Source organism: Calliphora vicina, chromosome 2 (genome assembly GCF_958450345.1).
Source record: "Calliphora vicina chromosome 2, idCalVici1.1, whole genome shotgun sequence".
NCBI classification, from domain to species: domain Eukaryota; kingdom Metazoa; phylum Arthropoda; class Insecta; order Diptera; family Calliphoridae; genus Calliphora; species Calliphora vicina.
In genome coordinates this window covers 25,500,244-25,520,461 of record NC_088781.1, presented here as the reverse complement: position 1 = coordinate 25,520,461, position 20,218 = coordinate 25,500,244, and the positions used below count along the sequence as shown (strand labels likewise).

Sequence of the window (20,218 nt, the reverse complement as noted above, 5' to 3'; positions counted from 1 at the left end):
TCACAACATGTCAATTGTGTAATTTTCACTTACTTCTTTCTCTCTTTTCTTTTTTACTTGATTTTTTCTAGTTTGTCTGCTAACCTTGAAGACTTATTGGCCCATAGTGTAATAATCAAAATAATAAAAAAAAAAACTGTTTAAAATGGAGTGCAATTGTAGTTGATTTTAACCTTCTCTAAAAACAGGGTAATTTTCACACCATACTTCTTGGTATAGTTGTAGTAAACACACTCTTCACTTGGTAATAATCATTATTATTTATTGTTAGAACCGCTAATGGTAGTAACAACTACATATTTCGTTTTTTATTTTCTTTCTGTTGGCCAACAATATAATTTGTTGTAACTCATTTCCTAACGAAATATTGTATACATGCATTCAGTTTTATTTGGTAAAATAGATTTTTCTTGTCTTGATTTCAAATGACCATGATTTTTTTTAATTTGTTCTATTTAGTTTTCTTGTTGAATTTGGTTAAATGATTGGTTTGAAGGTTGGAATGAAATTCTTCGATATTAAATACAATAAATATTGGTGGAATTTATAATTTAAGGTTTTTAAAAGTATATTTGAAGTATGTATGACTTACAAATGAAGGATTTACAATAGATGGCGTATCTTTTGAACGAGGTTTTTGTTTTTAATAACTTATATGTCATTTTGAAGGATACATATCTGTCATTTATTCTCACTTAGTTATGGAAAATTATAGTAACAACGAAGCGTCACTTGCGAGAGATGGTTCGTTCGGTTCAGAAGTTGTGATTTTGACATGTAAGATCGCCCAGGCCAGCCAAAAAGTTTGAGGACCATGAAATGGAGGCATTACTCCATGAAGATTGTAATAAAACTCAACAAGATCTTGCAAAATCATTGGGAGCTACCCAAGCCGCAATATCAAAACGTTTGCGGCCAGCAGGATTCATCCAAAAGCAGGGAAGTTTGGTACCAAATTAATCGATGCCGAGAGACCTTGAAACACGGTTTTGCATGGGTACCATACGAATTGAAGCCGAGAGACCATGAAAAACAATTTTGCATATTCGAAATGATGTTTGAACGCTATAAAAGAAAATCGTTTTTGCACCCAATCATTACTCAGTACGCGAATCGACACCAAAGGCAAATATCCATGACGATAAGGTAATGCTCTATATTCTCTCTGGGATACGCATCACTTAAGAGCTGAGTATCCGATATTGGCTTGATTAAATCTTGGCCTCAAAAGATGAGCAGTTCTTTTGGCTTGGAATCTATATTTTGCCAGAATGATGGGAAAGGTCATAGCTAACAATGGCCAGTACTTTGAATAAATTTATATTGTTTGAAATATAAATTTTTGAAAATTGAAGCTAAAAATTTTGAAAAAATCGCGCATGAGTTTCCAATGTGAAAATTTTCCAATTTAATCCTCTCACTCTAAAAAAATATTATTGGCTCTATAACTTTGCATGAACATTGTTTGTATTATTTGCTATTTTTATACTGTCAGATATCCTTAATAAATATTCGGTCAACTCAATAATAAAACAAATGAATGTGTAACTAAATAGGGATAATAGAAGTGTCTATTTAGTTACACATTCTCCACCCATTCCTCTCCACATTTAAAATTATTTTAGTGGCAATTAAAAAAATTCTTAACAGAGTTATGATACAAATTCGTGAATTGATTTTTTTCAAGCATTCTAATAACCACAGTCAATTAATTTTCCATTAAATGGTAACCTGGCATACATTTTAGGATTCTATATTTGTGCGCTGACATTTTCATAATTTTCCTTAAGAAACTAAAAACCTAAAACAGTAAAACAAAGAATAATTTGTGTCAATGAACTTAACATTATGTATAACAACAACAACAACAAAATTGTTGTAAACGGAACATAGAAGAAGAAAAAAACGACGTGAAAAAATAGAAAACAATGACAAACAATTGGAATGGAAAACCGCAGGATAAACACGCGACTGCTACAAAACTTACTAAAACACAGTTTTAGACATATACCCTGCAGTTCAGGGAACTAGTACCAACAATAGTTAGCCAACAGTCTATTTGCAATGTTATTCGGTGAAGAATTTAACAGGTGCTTGTTGTGGCCAAGGCATATTACGTTATAGTATTCGCTAGTGAAGTCACAAGCGATTGAAATAAAATTTCGAATTTAAATTGAGAAGGAAATATACCAAAATTAAAATTTTTTGAACAATCATTTCATTGCGAATGAAAATACTGTGACTTGTTTGATATTTTAAAGCAAAAGTAACAAATTGTTTACAACCTGCATTACTTTGGATTAGATAAGTAGCTTATGGTGACTTATTTGCTGGATACTAGTAGACATAAAGGTAACTGGTGTAATTTTTAACTGCAGGGTACTTAGATTTACACAAATTTATGATTGTTTGTATGTGTTAGTCACATCTTACTAACACGCACATAATTTCTTTAATGAATAGGAAGAAAAACCACAACAAGGAATAGAAAAAAAAAACAATTCTCTGAGTAAACAAACTTTAGACAGTTTCTCACATATGACTAGACAAACCGAAACACTCACTCAAGCTAAATAGACGAAACAGAGTAGGAATAAAAATTAGATACAATGGTACTTTTTATGGTACAAAGTCAAAAAGTACAATTTCTACAATAGTTGTATGTTATTTTAGAAATTGGCAATTGAATTTCCGATATTTCGAAAAAAATTTGAAAAAGTTTTGAATTATATTTAAAAAATTTATAATTCTGGTTCAGAATTTTCTATTTGTATTTCTGAAATTTTGAATATTTTTTAATTTGTATTTCAGAAATTTTAGATTTGCATTTTATAAATTTCTAATTGTATTTTAGAAATTTATTATTGAAAAATTAATGAAAATTTCTGAAATTCAAATAGAAATTTCTAAAATACTAATACTAAAATATAATTTTGAAATACAAATAAAAAATTCAGAAATGAAGCTAAAATATTGGTTGAAAACTATGAATAAATAAAGTACAGGCCTGTCACACATTTTGTTCGGAAAGGTTTCAATTCCGTAGTTTTTATTCCGATCGATTTCGTTTTAGGTTCATCAGATTCCGTATAATTTAATAATTCCATATTTCTGATTTACATTTGACAGCGTTTTTTATATTAAAAGAAAGGGAAGATTTTAGTACAGAAATTGATTAAAAATTTTAGAAAAATAAATAATTACAAAGAAATATCAATTCCACTTTGAAAACTGAAAGTTGTTTCATTCCGAATGAAATTTTCGTTTTACTTTTTCTGAAGAAGCAAAATACGGAATTAATTCCACTTTCGATCAGAATGGGGTTCTGTGACAGGCCTGATAAATTTAAAATTTATGAAATATACTTGGAATTTTCTGAAACACAATTAGAAAATTCAAAAATATAATTGAAAATTTCTGAAATATTATTTGATAATTCTGGGACTAAATCTTTATGCGATCTAACACCTACGATTGAAACTCAAGTTGGTCTATATTGTGACCTACGATTTAAGCTTAATTTTTGTCTACAAGAAGACCTAAAGATCAACTTCGACCTCGTAAAGACCTATTATTGAAGCTCAATTTAGATTATATAAAGACCTACAATTGAAGCTCAACTTAGACCACATAAAGTTCTACATAAAGTTCTACTCCAACGATTCTAGCTCGAATTATACTACATAAAGGTCTACGATCAAATCTCAATTAAGGCTATATAAAGACCTAAAATTTAAGCTCTACTTAGATCACATACGATTGAAGCCCAACATAGTCCACATAAATACCTATATTAAGACCTACGATTGAGGCTCAGCTTTGGCATACGATCGAAGCTCAACTTTGTCTACATTATGACCTACGATCGAAGTCCAACTTAGACTAGATAAAGATCTACTATTGAAGCTCAACTAAGACTACATAAAGGCGTACATTTGAGGTCCAGCTTTGTATACATACAGGCCTACAATTGAAGCTCAACTTTGTCCACATAAAAACCTACGATTATAGCTCATCTTTATGTAAATAAAGACACATGATCGAGGTAAAAATTAGACTAGATAAAAACCTACCATCAAAGCTCAACATTGATTAGATAGAGACCTATGATTGAAGCTCAATTTAGACCATATAAAGGACAGCTAAATCGTCAATTAATTGTCAAAATTACAGTATTAGGGTTGAAACACCCACTTGTGTTTCAAAAAAAAAAAGAATCCCCTCACACTGTTTTCTTCAAATATGAGACTGGTCAAATATGGTTACTGGTTCTCAATATCACGACAATAACAGAGTTCATTTTGAATATATATTGCACTATTTACATTTTTGGTGTTCCTAAGATTTAAAATTGTTTTCCATCAGATAAAAAATAAATACTGAAAATTTGAGCAAAATTCGGGCAACTTTTCGAGTTTTGGGTTTAAGTAGCAATATTTTCCAAAAATAGTAAATGTTTAACAAAAATTACAATTAAAAATAGATTTTGCATTTCATTTCAGTACGCATATTATAAAGAAGTGCTTCAACAAAATTACAAAACATGAAATCCCTCAGTCTTTAAAATTTAAAAAAAAAATTCAAATTTAGCTTTCTTTCTATATTGTAAAAAAAATTAAATTTAGGGATGAAAAGTTAAAACGTTTATATTTCTGTGGTACAATTTGGCATTTAAGTACCTCCATGTTACAAACATTTCACTATATTCATAATAATTCATAATTTACTTACACTTTAAAGACGAATTAGCAAAATCCTTGAGTTGTTTTATTATTGTTTTACTGGAAATTTTATTAAAAAAGTTTTTTTTATATATTTCTTTTATTCGTGGAAAACTTTTCTATTTTCAATTTAGTTTACTTTACGTTAAAGTCTTTGCAGTAATTTAATTTGACACCTTTTTCTCTTTCTCTCTCTCTCTATTTTAATTCACAGTCCTTGTTAGTCCTTTGTAGCAGACACAAAGGATTTTCGTTGAACACGTGAATTTGATTTAAACTTCAAATTTCTTATCAATTATTTAAATAATTTCTTTTTATAACTGTATGTTACTTTTCTTTTTTTTAGTGTTACAAAAAAAAAAAGAAAAAAATGTTAAAAGTCGTACAGAAAAATTCGTTAATTTACTTGGATTATTCTAAAAAAAAATTAGTCGTTGTGCACTTCACTTGTTTTTAATTATTCGTATTAGAAACTTTAATTAAATTTTATTATAGAAAGAAAATCATATTTTTTATTATTATTTATCTCAATTAATTAATTTATTTACTTTTAAACAGAGCGAAGCATTTAGATTTGTTTTTTTGAATTCGTTAAATATTTGTTTTATTAAATTAATTTAATTCTATTTGGGAAGTGTAGTGTACCGTTCGAAAGCGCTGTTAGATTGCAACTGTTTGTAAATAAATTTTGTTTTCTTCCATTTACGTTTTGTTTCGTCGTTTCGCATTTTAATTCATGTACTGTATTAAAAAAAAGCTTTTTTTATTGTTATGAGAAATAAAAGCTTTTTATTTAACATTTTGTGAAGGTGTTTCTGGTTTATTAGCAGTTGGGGCTCTGTTATGTTTTGTTTGTTTCTGTTAAGTTAATTGAAGCCCTGTTAATGACATCACACAATTGTTTTAAATTTGTTTGTATGCGAAAGAAAGCCCCCCAACAGAATTATTAAATCAATTTCGTTCAATTTAAATTATGTTAGGTTGCTAATTTTTTTTGTAAACAGACCTATAAAAAGGGGGAGATTCATTAGATAATTTGTAGACACTTTAGGTATTTATTAAATAGTAGTTCAATGTGTCATGCCTTATCTACCAAGTATAATTAAAGAACTTTTAGGGTAATAAGAACAACATAACTAAAAATGGTTGATTAGAACTTTCTGCAATTCAACTTAAAATTAATCCCTTTACTGCAAAAAATAAAATAATCTAATATCGTTAATACCTGCCCCAACACAGCCCTAAGATTGTGAAATAATTTTGCAAGCGAAATAAAATAATTTACTTTTTATAGTTTTTCCAAACATTTTGCATTTTAAAATTATTTTTTTATTTATTAAATTATTTTAATTTATACTGAATTAACTTTCAAACAAATTCAATACTCAATTCAAAAATAATTTAGCGCTAAATTGATATCTTCATGAATCAAACATTTTGTATTTATCAGGCTTGGGATTGATTTAAAAATACACAATTTTTCATTATAATGACTACAACCGACTTATTGTAATTTTTTTTTTTGGAAAAATACCCCAATACCCTATACCTAGGCGAATATAAAGACGAGAATTGAGAACGACTGCATCAGTGGTCGGCATAAAGAGAACATAATATGCACTTTCCCATTTGAAATCTAATCAGCTATAGATTGTGATTTTCGTTATTTATTTTATCATTTCTATGAACTGCATTGACATTAGTAATATATACAAGTTAATAATGGATTATGTTCGTCCCAAAGAGTACCGATTACGGGGCAACAGTAGATTTAAAAATGTTTAAATAATAAAGTTTAAAAAAAGACATTTAAAGAATGTGGCATTTGCAAAACAATGGAAACTTTTAAACTTCTGCAAAAAGGAAAACTAAAACAAAAATATTCCATATTTAAAATTTAAGAAAATTTAAAAACCAAAATACAATAATAAACGATTTTAGTGCTGGATTGAAGCAAACAATTATCAGTGATAAATATTCAATTAAAAAATCAGTAGTTTCAGAAATTATAAAAAAAAACATAAGACACGTACTGTAAAAATTATCATTTGGCAGTACAACCTACTCCAAGTCCTAATTTAAGAAATTTCCAAATCTCCAGGAGATTATCAATAATCGAAAATGGAAAATTAGTTCTCAAAATGTTAGCCGCATGGAAATTAAATATATGGAATCCGAGCCAAAAGTGTATCCCAGAGAGAGGGTTCGCATCGAACGAAACAAATACTTAGTAGTAGAACGGGGCAAGGTATGGACTATAAAGTGGGTGAGGCAAAACTTCCCAAACACTTCATTCTAAATAGTTTTTAACAGGTATTGCAACATGTAGCCAAGAGTTGTCATGATGAAATATTACAGTTTCGTGTCTGGCCGCTGGTTCCATGTGATGGTCTAGCCTTAATATAGATAAGAACCATCTGGTCCCACCAAATACAGAGCATTACCTTAGCTCCAAGGATATTTGACTTTATTGTCAATTCGGCTGGTTGCCCGGGCTTCATATACGATCACTTACGATCGCTATGGTTATCATAATGGATCTATTTTTCATTGCAAGGTAATGATTCGGTGCAAAAATTATTTTCTTTTATAGCGTTTATGCAGCAAACAGTGGGGCAGAATCAAAATTTTTCGAAATAAATCTGGCATTTCTGAACGGCTGCTATATCGGGAAGTTAATGATTTGAATCTAATTGAGATATTCAGCCCAATTATGATTAAAAAATTCCGCGGGAGTTTGTTCCCCGGGAGTTTTTTCCCATTGAATTTGAATAGGAAAAATGAGAAAAGGGGAAAAACTCCCGTGGAATTTTTATTCATAATTGGGCTGATTGACTTGAAATTTATTTAGAAACTCAATAAATATGTAATATGTAATAAAATCTTTATTTATTAACAGAACTCAATGAAATTTTCAAAGTTTTTTAAATGTTTCATTCTAAATAACAAAGTGTAAAAAAACTTGTCTAATACCCCGTTCTCACGACGGCATTATTCGTCATTCACGCTCTCATTCGTCATTCAACCCCCAATTACGAACTGAATTAAATGATTCGCCATACAAAATTTCAAGTGCGAATTACCTTGTTCGTACGTAATTCAGTTTGAATTACCTTACGAATTACGAACAAATCAGTCTCATCTCTAATTTTTATCGAGTGTTTTGTCAATGGCAGCTGCACTGGTCCCACTTGCTAGCATTTTTTCTTTTTTCTAATAATGAAAATAATAATTAAATTATTTATTTTGTTAATTGGTATTACAATTTTATACTTTTTCTTACCTTTTTTCTCCATTGCCAAAGCACAAATTTAAAATTCACACCAAAAAATCAGAAAAATTAAAAGAAAAAAAGTAAAGAAAAATAAAACAAGAAGAAGAAGAAATAAATGTCAAATTGAATTACGAATCTGTCGTGAGAACAGGTTGTTTCGCAATAGTAATTCAGATCGTGAATTAAGTAATTCAACCGCTCGTCAGAACATGGTATAAAGGTCAAAGGGAACCCCGCAATTCCTATAAATACAAGCGAAAATCCCAAAAAAAATTTTTTTTACAATTTTGCTCATCACATCAAGGTTTCCAGGGCTGCTTTCTGATCCCAGCTTTGGGATTTTATAAAAAAATTTGTAAAATTCCGACGGGTGTAGAGGCAACATATACGAAAAATAGGAGATGTTTTTTATACCAAAATGTTCTCCATAAAGATACCTTAAAGAAAAAAAATAAAATTGTCATATGTTCTTAAAGAAAGTGTTTTTTTAATAAAACATTTAAAAATTTAAATTTTGAAATGGCTATTACTCAGAAATTATAAGAGATCTAGCCGAGCGCTTTGCAAAAATATCAAAATCTTTGAAATTGGATGGGAAACAAAAAAATGGCACGTACCCCTGGACCATTTTAATAACTTAAACTTGAATAATCCTTGTCTACGCCCGTGTCAAATCTTATCCCGATCGCACCAGCCGTTTAGAAATGACAGATTTATTTTCAAAAAATTTTGATTCTGCCCCACTGTGCAATGGATCCAATTTTCATCACAAGTAATGAACCGGTACAAAAATGATTTTCTTTTATAGCGTTCAAGCAGCATTTCAGATATACAAAATCGTCTTTCAAGGTCTCTCAGCATTAATTCGAACGGTACCCATGATGAATACTGCTGTTTGCAAACGTTTTGAAATTGCTTGAGTAGCTCTAAACTAATTTTCAATTTTAGTTATTGAAATGTTAGCCGCATGCCAAAGGAGACTGGTCTTGGTAAATGATAAAATATTTCAAAGTATAATAGTTGATTGAATCTTTAGTAATTTCAATGCAACGTTGCTGTGAAGCAGTAATAAAAAACAAGAGATATCCAAGAAACTACTGAGTCACTAAAAGGGCCACATTTTTGTAAAAATTAAACCTAAGTTTTCATTATTATTCATACTGTAATAATGAATACTTTTTAGTTTGTATTCTAATTGAAATCTCACAGTTTACTTTTACTTCATTTCTAAATTTCAATATTTAAAATTTTATGACAATATTGAAAAAAAGAATTGTGGGACCATTAGGTATGTCGATATCTTATCGATGTTGGTACAACTTGGCTAACTTTGAGGCTACATTATACTGATTGTCTGATTTCTGCCAAGGGTCATGTTTGTATCAGTCCAATGTCAGTCCACTCTGTCATTTAATTTGACAGATGGTCCAAAATTTGTTTCCTTACTAAGAACACCATAAATATTTGTTTGTTTTATTTTAAGTAAATTTCAATTCAATATTCTCCATAAGGTAAAAAAGAAATTTAAATAAAAATCAATTTATAAATTTATGTGTTTTTAAATGTCTGTTTAAATTATTTATTATTGATCACTAAAGTAAAGTGTAGAGGATAGGGGGAAAATATACATACAGTACAAGTAGACTTACTTGTACTTTCAATTTACTTATATTTTGGTTAAGCAAATCAATTGTTTTCATAAATTGACAACAAAAGTTCACAATTGGGTTAAATAAAAGTAGTTTCAGTTTTTTTTTTCTTTAATTCATTTTTGGCAATAAAACATTGACAAATGTGTCTTCTGTACACATGACCAAATAAAGCATCAAAGTGATGTCATTCATGCCATCACTTAAAGTTACTTGATTTTTAAATGATCCTTTAATAAAAAAGGAGTTTAGTTAAAAATTTTAACATGATGTCAGCTTTTTTCATTTTTTTTTTTATTATTTCCTATAGTTCAATAAACGTTTTCAATTATTTTTAAGGTCATTGCGGTAACAAATTAAAGAAATAAACAAATATGTAGTAACATTTTGGTGTTGGTGTCATTTTGATTGTTGTGAAGTATTTCTTTGTTTTTTTTTTAAATTTTTAAAGTAATTTTGTTTTTTTTTTTTCTTGAGCAATTTTATTAAATGATCTTATTTAGTGCAATTATTAAACTTATTTAAGTTTTTGGTTGTTTTCTATTTATGTTGTCTGTTAATATGAGCAGAACGAACCATTTTTGGTTTTATTTTTTTTATATTTTTTTAATTGTAAAATCATTAAATATGACTTGGTCTTCCGTTTCCTTCGTTTAAATACAGCTTTATTTCATTTTGTTTTTGTTATGGTTTTATTTTAAATGTTATTGTTTTTTTGTTATTAATACACCTACACGTTTGTTTTATAATTAGTTTGCCGTTTTATTAAAGCAAACTTAATAACAAATATTTTTAAATTCTGTAGAAATCTAGAGGTTTTATCATTAAATTCGTATAGTGTTTTTAAAAGTTGTATCTAATAAAATTAAAATAATATGAAAGTAGTTTCTAATTTATTTAAATGGACCCTTTTAGAGAACATTACAACATTATAAAATTATTTCAAAGTAATGGCACAAAATTGTTCAATACTTGGTAAACCAGTGCAGAAGGGGTTAAGCGTTCAGCTTTTAACGTTGCTGTTAATTCTTATAAATTCAAGATGGCCCAAAAAATGCGGTTTGTTCGGTTCAAAAGTAGTGATTTTTACACATAGAAAAAGATCGCCCAGGACAGCCAAACAAGTTTGAAGACCAAGAATTGGATGCTTTACTCCATGAAAATTGTTGTCAAACTCAGCAAGAGCTTCCAAAATCATTGGGAGCGAGCAGCAGGATTCATACAAAAGTACGGAAATTGGGTACCATACGAATTGAAGACGAGAGACCTTGAAAGTCGATTTTGCATGTCCGAAATGATGTTTGAACGCCATAAAAGCAAATCATTTTTGCACCAAATCCTTTGAAGTCCGGCCAACCAGCCGAATCGACACCATAGCGTTAAAGTAATGCTCTGTATTTGATGGGAGCTAAAGGATGCTATATATTATGAGCTGCTGAAATCTGACCCGACCATCACATGGCACCTGTACCGAACGCAACTGATTTGTTTATGTTGCTCGAAAAATGTCCAAAATATACGGCCAGACATGAAACCGTAATAGTCCTTCATGACAACGCTCGGCCACATATTGCAATACCTGTTAAAAAGTATTTAGAATGAAGTGGTTGGCAATTTTTGCCTCTCCCGCTTTATAGTTCAGACCGTGCCCCGTCTGACTATTATTTGTTTTGATCCACGCAGAACGCTCTCTCTGGGATACGCTTCACTTTGGAACTGAGTATACGATATAGGCTTGATTCGTTCTTGGACTTAAAAGTTAAACGGTTCTTTTGGCGTGGAATCCATATGCCAGAAAGACTGGAAAAGGTAATAGGTAACAATGGCCAATACTTTGAATAAATTTATATTGTACAACTGTTTCAATAAAAGCTACAAATTTGAAAAAATCCCGCATTTTAAAGTTAGCTACCATTTTTGATTCCCATATTTTTGAAAAAATTCTTCTATTAATTTTTTAATTCTAAAAAATGTTATACATTTTTGAAAAGAAGACACAATTTCCTACACGTTGATATATAATTATGGCTTCAAAATGCATAACTCACAGTAACTAACTTTATCTTGTAGTGTTCTCCGATGTTTGGTAATGCAGTAGTCGGCAAGGCAGTCCAAAAAAATATATTACAAAACGGCAAGATTCTATAAATTTTCAGTTTGTTGTTGATTTTGAATCCATAATTTGGATTAGTAGAAAAGTGGGATACAACTCCTGTATAGTCGTAGGAAATTTTATTAACATCGGACTATTGTTTTAGAAGTTACAGATTTATTTCCACTTTTTTTAAATAAAACTGTATTTTTAATATTTTCTTTAGCTAATCTTCTACATTAACATTTGGATAGTGAAGGAATGTTGAATATTTCCCGATTTTGAATACCCTTAATATCTAAACGATACTTCTCGTAAAATCTATGACACAACAGGAGAAATTCATCTAATTATTATTGACCAAAATTGGTGAAATTTATAAAAGCGTGTTGGCTTATAATTTGGCAATTTAAAAAAAAAATAAAACAAAACATTCTACATTTTCATCTTGATAACAAAACAATTTAGAAAAACAGTCATATTTTATTTAAACTGCAGTTTAGCTATAAACGACTTATAAAATTATTGTTGTTATTTAGTTGCCAATAATTGCGGTTCTAAATAATAATAATAATAATTTTTATATTCAACATTAATTCATTAATCACATTCAAGTTTCACTTACAACAGTGGGCGTCGACCAATCATTATGAACTCGAAAATATTTTATGGCTCATTGATTTTTTCAATCGTAATAAATACGTGTGTTTAGACTTGTTTGTTGCAAACAATTTACATATTCCACTATTTATATGTAACAATTTCTTATTAATGTCAATCAATTGCCTTGAAAAGTTTAAATACATTTTTGATTCTGAGTTTTGTTTTTTTATTTTTATTATAATTTTCATGGTTGATGATTTTTAAGAAAATCGTATCGCTCCTCAAAGCTGGCTGTGATATGATTATTAAAATGCTGTGGCGAAAAAGCACATTTCACCGCCACCTTAAAGAGGGATACAACTTTTTTTTGATTTGATTTTTTACTATTTATTCAGTTTTAACTTATGTTACACTCTTACAATTAATTTAAAAAAGCACTTGTTTTACAATTAAATACGGGTTTTTTATACTTACGGTATAAGTTCTTGTGATCTTACCGCTGCATTATATTCTATTGGTTTACGTTGTTTAAATTGTAAGTAAGTAAATGTTGTTAAACAAAACTAAATTTGAAATAACTTGAATACGTTTTATTTCAAATGGAAATTAAACTAATTCAACTAATAACTGCTTATGGCGTAAAATTAAAGTCATTCGCCTGAGCGGATAATGGGATTCATCTCATTATAAACAATCTTTTGTCTGTGTTATATGTGTTATATTGCTCGATCCTTAGTTATATCCGTAGAATTTCCTAAGTAACTTTGTGGTTAGCAAAGATCGCTTGCTCATTTGACCGATATCATATTCAATAAGAAATTGAAAAACTCAAAAGTCTAAATAAACATTAAAAAAATAAATTAGGAGCTCGTGAACGATTGCAGTTATCTTAATGAAAATTTACACAGTCCATAATTAAAAAAAAAACAAGTAAGAGTGTTATATTCGGCGGTACCGAATTTTGTATTCACACCATCAATATGTGATAATAAAATATTTTCTGATATATAAGTTATATGGGAGGTATGGTAAGGTCAATTATGGACCGGGTTCAATATGTAAGGAACCACGAAGAACTGTTGCTCGGCCTGGAGAAGCAGTGGATACTGTACGATAAAATATCCATACGGATCTATCTGAGTCTACTCGTCGACGTGCTACTCAATTGACAACCTACCCAACATCGCTGCGGCGCAATCTAAAAGTTGATCTGTCGAAGTTTCCATATAGGTATCCATCCCAACGTCTACAATATGCCAACAGATTAATTTGGCTTGTGAGAGAAAATTAAAAATTGTTGAAAATTCTCAATATAATGGAGCACATTTTCATATTTTACTTTCGCTAGTTCTCAACAATCCTGACACATATGGTTCCAGCATAATGGAGTCACAGCTCATACCATGAGAGATACAATGGCGATTCTGCGAGAACTTTTTGATGATCAAATAATTTAAAAACTGCTAATTTTGCGTGGCCACCTTGTTCTCCAGATTTGATGGCAGTTGATATATTTTTTTTTTCAACAAACCACAAACATTCAGTAACTTGAGCATAATATTCGCACAGAAATTTCGGAATTTTAGCCAATTTAATGGATCTCATTTTTAATACATAGCTGTAAATAAAACAAAAAGTTTTCAAAGAATTATATTGTTATGATAGATGGATCTATGATAATTATGTCTGAAAGATAATATAGGCCAAATGCTCGTAACGTCTTCGCTGGTCGCCGATGGTCCATATTTTCAATGACTCTGAGACATAATTGAGGTTCAATGTCGTTAATGTACCGAATTATCTGATCCATAGGCAGCCAATTAACATTTTGATTTGAACGCCCATTTTTGTAAAATGCTTCAACAATCTTAACACGCTGCTCAATTGTGTACCTCTCCATAGTTGAATTTGTCAAACACTGAAACAAAGAAATGTCAAATTAAGTTGGGAAAAAAACTTGACGTTAAGGTTTGACTCCCAACGAACATGGTGCATTTTGGTTGAACCAAAAAAAATAATAGTGTTCGCGTACTTGAATTTGTAATAATTTGTGCAAATTATCATTGGAAGTTACGGGATTCCGTTCGTTTACTTATGAAAACTTGTAACGAGAGAGTGTTAAAAGTGACAGTTTGTAGTTAGAGCATATGATATTTTTACTGGACATTTTTTATCCAGCAAAAAATATCAACATAAAAATATGTTTAAAACATATGCTTGCAAATATAAACAAAACTAAGCAGTTGAAAATTAATACAATTTAAAACTTTGCAAAGAAAAGATGTAAAATAACACAAAACAAACATTTTGAATTGAATTATAATAAAATACAACTTATTTTTACAAATTGTTGTTCGCGTACTTTTTTTTGTAATTTTTCAGATTGAGAGTAATTTATTTTTACTCTCTAAAATAAAGTTACTGGATATTTGTTACTGGAAAGTACGCGAACACACCTAATATAATGACTGTAAAAATAAAAATGTTATAAACATTTCAAATCAGTCAGTTAAACTTGGCACATTCTGAAAGGTATTTCAAAGACCATTCCCAAGGCGAATTTATAGAAGGTGACCTCAGAAGAACAGCTGATTATTTTTATTTTATTCAGTTGCTTAGACAATATAACTGTCAATTCACTCGTAGTTTGACCCAAAGAAAATTGTATTTTAAGTTTCAGCATTCCCAATATATCACTCTTACCCCCATTAACACAAAGTCTGGTTATCAGGCCTGTCACAGAATTCCATTCCGATCGAAAGTGGAATTAATTACGCATTTTGCTTCTTCAGAAAAAGTAAAACGAAAACTTCTTTCAGTTTTCAAAGTGGAATTGATATTTCTTTGTAATTATTTTTTTTTTCTAAAATGTTTAATCAATTTCTGTATCAAAAGCTTCCCTTTTGTTTTAATATAAAAAACGCTGTCAAATTTAAATCAGAAATATAGAATTATTAAATATTTTTGAAATTAATAAATTACATGGAATCTGAACAACCTAAATCGATCGGAATATAAACTACGGAATTGAAAAAACCAAATGTGTGCCAGGCCTGAAAATGTGTGACTAGCCTGTATGTGTTAACTTGCAGTTATACTGTCGACTGTTAAATTTAGATTAAAATATAACTATACATTTTGGTAATGCGAAAAAAACACACGATCATGACTATATAGGTTCGACTCTACTACCAAAGGGTAGTAAAACCCTATACTCAGTTTGTCCATTTTGGTGACCGATTTTTTTTTATGGTCCCCCAAAGTTTCTGAAAATCAGTTGGGCCTCTAAAAAAGGTGTCATCAGTTTTTGGTTAACAGCTAATTCAGACTTTGTGAAACGGCTTAACTTTATATGGCAATAATATAGCTAAGATTCCGCCAAATAAATTATGTTACAATTTTTTTTTCCAAAAAATAGCTTTTTCGTGCACTTTTGTTGAAAAAATATAGCAAGAAAAAAATTTTTTTTTTACTTTTTTTAGAATAACTTCCAGGGTCTCCTAATTTTTCACTAACAATATTTAGAAAGTTAAAGTTGAACAACTATTGAGAACATATCAATGCATTCTGAACGTGTCTAGTCACTCTAAATATCACATAAAGATCACTTTGTACCTTAACAATTTTCGTTTTTACTATATTTTGACACTAAAACAAAGATTTTTTGTTAAAATAGTATGATCAAGTTCACACTTCTACGTTGTGCTGTATTATTTACTCGGCTGAGGTGTTCGGAATGGGGATCAGTGAGTGAACCCTCAATGTCACACATTTAAAAAAAAATCGCCAAAAAGCCATTTATGATCCAAATGAACTGAAATTTAAAATACAGATAGTCTTTGAGAAGGTCTACAAAAATATGCTTTTATCCGTAGGTATCTCTTTTAGTTCAAGAGATGTTTAAGTTTAATTTTTTTTAAATTTTGCTCGATCTTTTTTTTGTATTTTATATATGATGGGCCTACGAAAGGTCGAAATTTGTTTTTTATATACGACGTACATATATTTGCGATAAAATTCTAAAGAAAATAAAATAAACCTGATAACAATTATTTCGTCCTATAAAAAGTTACACGCATCCAAAGTTGAAGCATCTTTTTATATATTTCAACTTTGTATGCGTGTGTTTTTTAAGTTTTTTTCTTTTATAAAAAACTAATTTTCTTCGTGGCTGTATTTTATACATATGTATATCTGGAAAGAGAACTTAATGCAAAAACGTATAATGTAAAATTTGACTAACTTAAGCGGACATTGTAACCCCCAGCCCTATCCAAACTTGGCCAATTTTGAAACAAAATATTAGGTTTGAGTAAAAAATTCTAAAAAAGCAAAGCACCGATCCTCAAAAGCTCGTCATATTTGTATAGCCCTATATTTTGTTTATATACATACCAAACGTTTTTACTATCATACTGTAAATAGCGTCAAAGTGGGCTATTTTCTAAAAAAAATCAGTTTTTGGAACACATTTTCTCCGTTTTAGGAATTTCGATGTTTGAAAACAAAGAATGGCAACATTAGTGATGCCATTGACTTAAGAACATTTAGATCTATATTACTTCCAAATTTTATTGTGATGTCTGTAACTGTTCAAATTTTACATTAATTCAAAGTTTTTATTTTTCTTGATGGATGTAAAAAACTTAAATTTTGAAGCTACGAAGTACTTTTTGACAGCTATTTAGAATGCCTAGATATGTTCGGATTGCATTGATATGTTCACAAGAGTTACTCAGATTTACAGTAGCTACAACTTTGCAAAATATTGTTATTGAAAAATTAGGAGTCCCTGGAAGTTGTTCTAAAAAAAGTAAAAAAAAATTTTTTCTTCCTATATTTTTTCAACAAAAGTGCACGAAAACGCTATTTTTTGGAAACAAATTTTAACAGAATTTATTTGGCAGACTCTTAGCTATATTATTGCCATATAAAGTTAAGCCGTATCACAAAGTCTGAATTAGCTGTTAAACAAAAACTGATGACACGTTTTTTAGAGACCCCACTGATTTTCAGAAACTTTGGGGGCCCATAAAAAAAAATCGGTCACCAAAATGGACAAACTGAGTATAGGGTTTTACTACCCTTTGGTAGTAGAGTCGAACCTATATAGTCATGATCTTGTGTTTTTCCAAAAGTCTTCATTTGTTGCATAGTGTTATAAAATCAGTTAATTCTATAATAAATGAAATGATAATTAATAGTTAAAGAATTTACCAATTTTCTGGCAAAATATTTGTGAAATAAAAACAACATTTTCTTTTGTTTTTTTTTTATATATAAATTATTTATAAACGTATGCAATTTTAATAAATCTTAATTAATTGTTCAACTTATAATTAATTTTTGTTTATTTTTATTTTCAATTTTATTTATATTTACTTAGTTATTTTTGACTTGTTGTTGTAATTTATAGAATATCACCATTAAATTTCAGTTAAATTATTTATTTTTTTTATATAAATTTTGTTTATGCATTAAACATCTCATTGCAAATGACTACATTGAAATAAGCTGATTAATTATAATTTACGAATATTTAGTTTTTTTCATAATTTGCCTCTTAGTTGATAAATTAATAAATTTTCACATTTATTTATTATATGTTTTATTGATTATTATGCAATATTTATTTATTTTAATTAATATGCATAATTTTCAAAAATATTTGTGTTTGGTTTATTACATTCATATTCTAAATATACATTTTTTGTTTAGCTACAAATTTTTTTCTTTATGTGTTTTTCTACCTCTGTCACTTTACAAAATTGGTCAAGTTTTATTCTGACGTTTTAATTTAGTTTAGTTTTTTTGTTGTTTGTTCTTTTTTGCATTTGCTCTTTGTGATCTCTGAAACCTTCAATTATTTATTGTTTGTATTCACAATTTGTTACAAGATATTAGTGGTATTCACGTTTGGTTTTTGGAAAAGTTTGTTTTAAAAAGTGTTCATTTTGATTTATTGTGTTTTAAAAAACTACTTTTAAGTGATCTTAGTTAAGTGAATACCTATATTGTTTTGTCTACAAAGAAAATTAGCTGTTAGCTACAACAGTTGAAGGTTTATTGGGATGATAAATGGAGTTTAAGTCAAGTTTATAGTAGTCAGTGTCTAGTATTTAAGTATTTTTTCTATTTCTTAGTGTATTTCCCAATACTTACATTGTTTTATTAGAGTCTTTTGTATATTCATTTGACGATATGTGCTAAATAATTTATATGTTTTATAATTTTAAGTAAATGATAAGTAAAAATGATTTTTTGTCTTTTTCAGAACACATTTCACATGACATTCAGAATGATACATTCAAGACGGTCTAACTATAACAAGTCTTTCGCTTACGATGTTTGGAAAATCTGAAACTATTGAAACCATTGGATTCCGACGACACTTGCATTTTCGCTCAGGTTCTCAAAATGCCAATTGTTGTCAATGCAAGAACAAACATATCATCCGGAATTAACAGAAAAATCAACTAAAACACTTTCAACATTAATTTTACTATGGGTGGAGGAATAACTCGGTCGACTGTAACTGGAAAATAAAACAGAATCCATCAAAAAAAGACCAACATAGAATTTACAATGCGAAGCTTCTGTCAAATAGAATTAATTCATGCATATTTGTTCTCGAATTGATATTCCATTGGACCTAGGTGATCTGTGATCAAAAGTTATTAACGTAAAGCCAAATTTTTTTTTCGATTATTTTGTTCCTATTTATTTTTATAAAGTTAAATAAATTTTGATTTATTATTTTATATTTATTGTACCAAATCTTATATATCCTTCACCAAAGTATACTTTAAGATAAATATTTAAAACAATTTTTGTTAAATATTGATGGAAAAAAATTTTTGGATGAAAATAAAATAATTTGTTGAATTTTCTTTTAGAAAAATCTAGGTACCATTTTTGGGTAAATTTTTTCGATTTTAAATTGCAACCGAACTAGGACTATATCTGATATATTGATGGTATCAATTATTGGGTGCATCGAAAAGTTAATTTCAACAGATAGACGGGGGTGAATACATATAGACTCCTGTATACTTAATGTAGAAATTACAAACGGAATGACAAACTTATATATCCTTACCACTCCTGTGAAAGGTATAAAAGTACTTTTAAAATCGTGTGGATAAGATGACAAAAACTACAATCATACTCAATTTCACAATATGTAGCTGTTTTTCTCAACACTAAAAATTAATGTTAAAATGGCTATAGATAGCATACTTTAGGACAGACTTGAAACAGAGCTGAATTGGAACAAAAGAAATATTTTCATATTTGCATGAAATACTAATTGTAGTTTCTGTGAACATTTTCGGATTCAGCATGTGGAAATACCAGATGAAATGTTTTCCAGAAAATTAACCAATTGCTAAACAAAAAAACATTCATGTACATCAAATAATACAAAGCACTTATTAGTACAGCATACGTGTGCATGCATGTCAAACAGCTTGCAGGAACAAAAAAATATTTCTGGATTTGTATAAAATACTAATCGGAGCAAAATTTGGAGTCCATATTCAGAGTCAGTGTGAAAAATTACTTTATTATTGAGTTTCCAGCTCAATCGGGCCACTATTTCCGAAGATAATTGAAAAAAACTTAAAATGCTTAATTTGATATTCATTTTCCGATTCAGTGTATAAAATTATTTTAAAAAAGGAATTTCAATTTATCTCGAAAAATAGTGGCTAAATTCAGCTGGAATCTCGACAATAAGGTAATTTTTGCTGCAGATTACGAAAATAGCACTCAAATTTTCATACGGTCACTTTTTCACATCAATCCCAAAATACTTTTTTCCAAAGTCAGCTCTGTTTAATATATGCTCAACATTCAATTACACCAACAAATATAAAGT

The 20,218-nt window shown here is 29.1% G+C and overlaps 1 protein-coding gene across 7 annotated transcripts in view; it reads right to left on the bottom strand.

Moving 5' to 3' along the window:
- Positions 1-5,383, bottom strand: part of LOC135952485 (mucin-1) — a 60,376-nt gene extending 54,993 nt beyond the window's left edge. For 6 of the 7 annotated variants that reach the window (XM_065502439.1, XM_065502441.1, XM_065502445.1 and 3 more), the window contains exon 1: positions 4,732-5,383. The gene's annotated coding sequence lies outside the window, so the exon portion shown is untranslated. The remainder of the gene's footprint in view (positions 1-4,731) is intronic. The other variant, XM_065502440.1, reaches the window with a different exon arrangement.
- Positions 5,384-20,218: the final 14,835 nt, after the last annotated feature.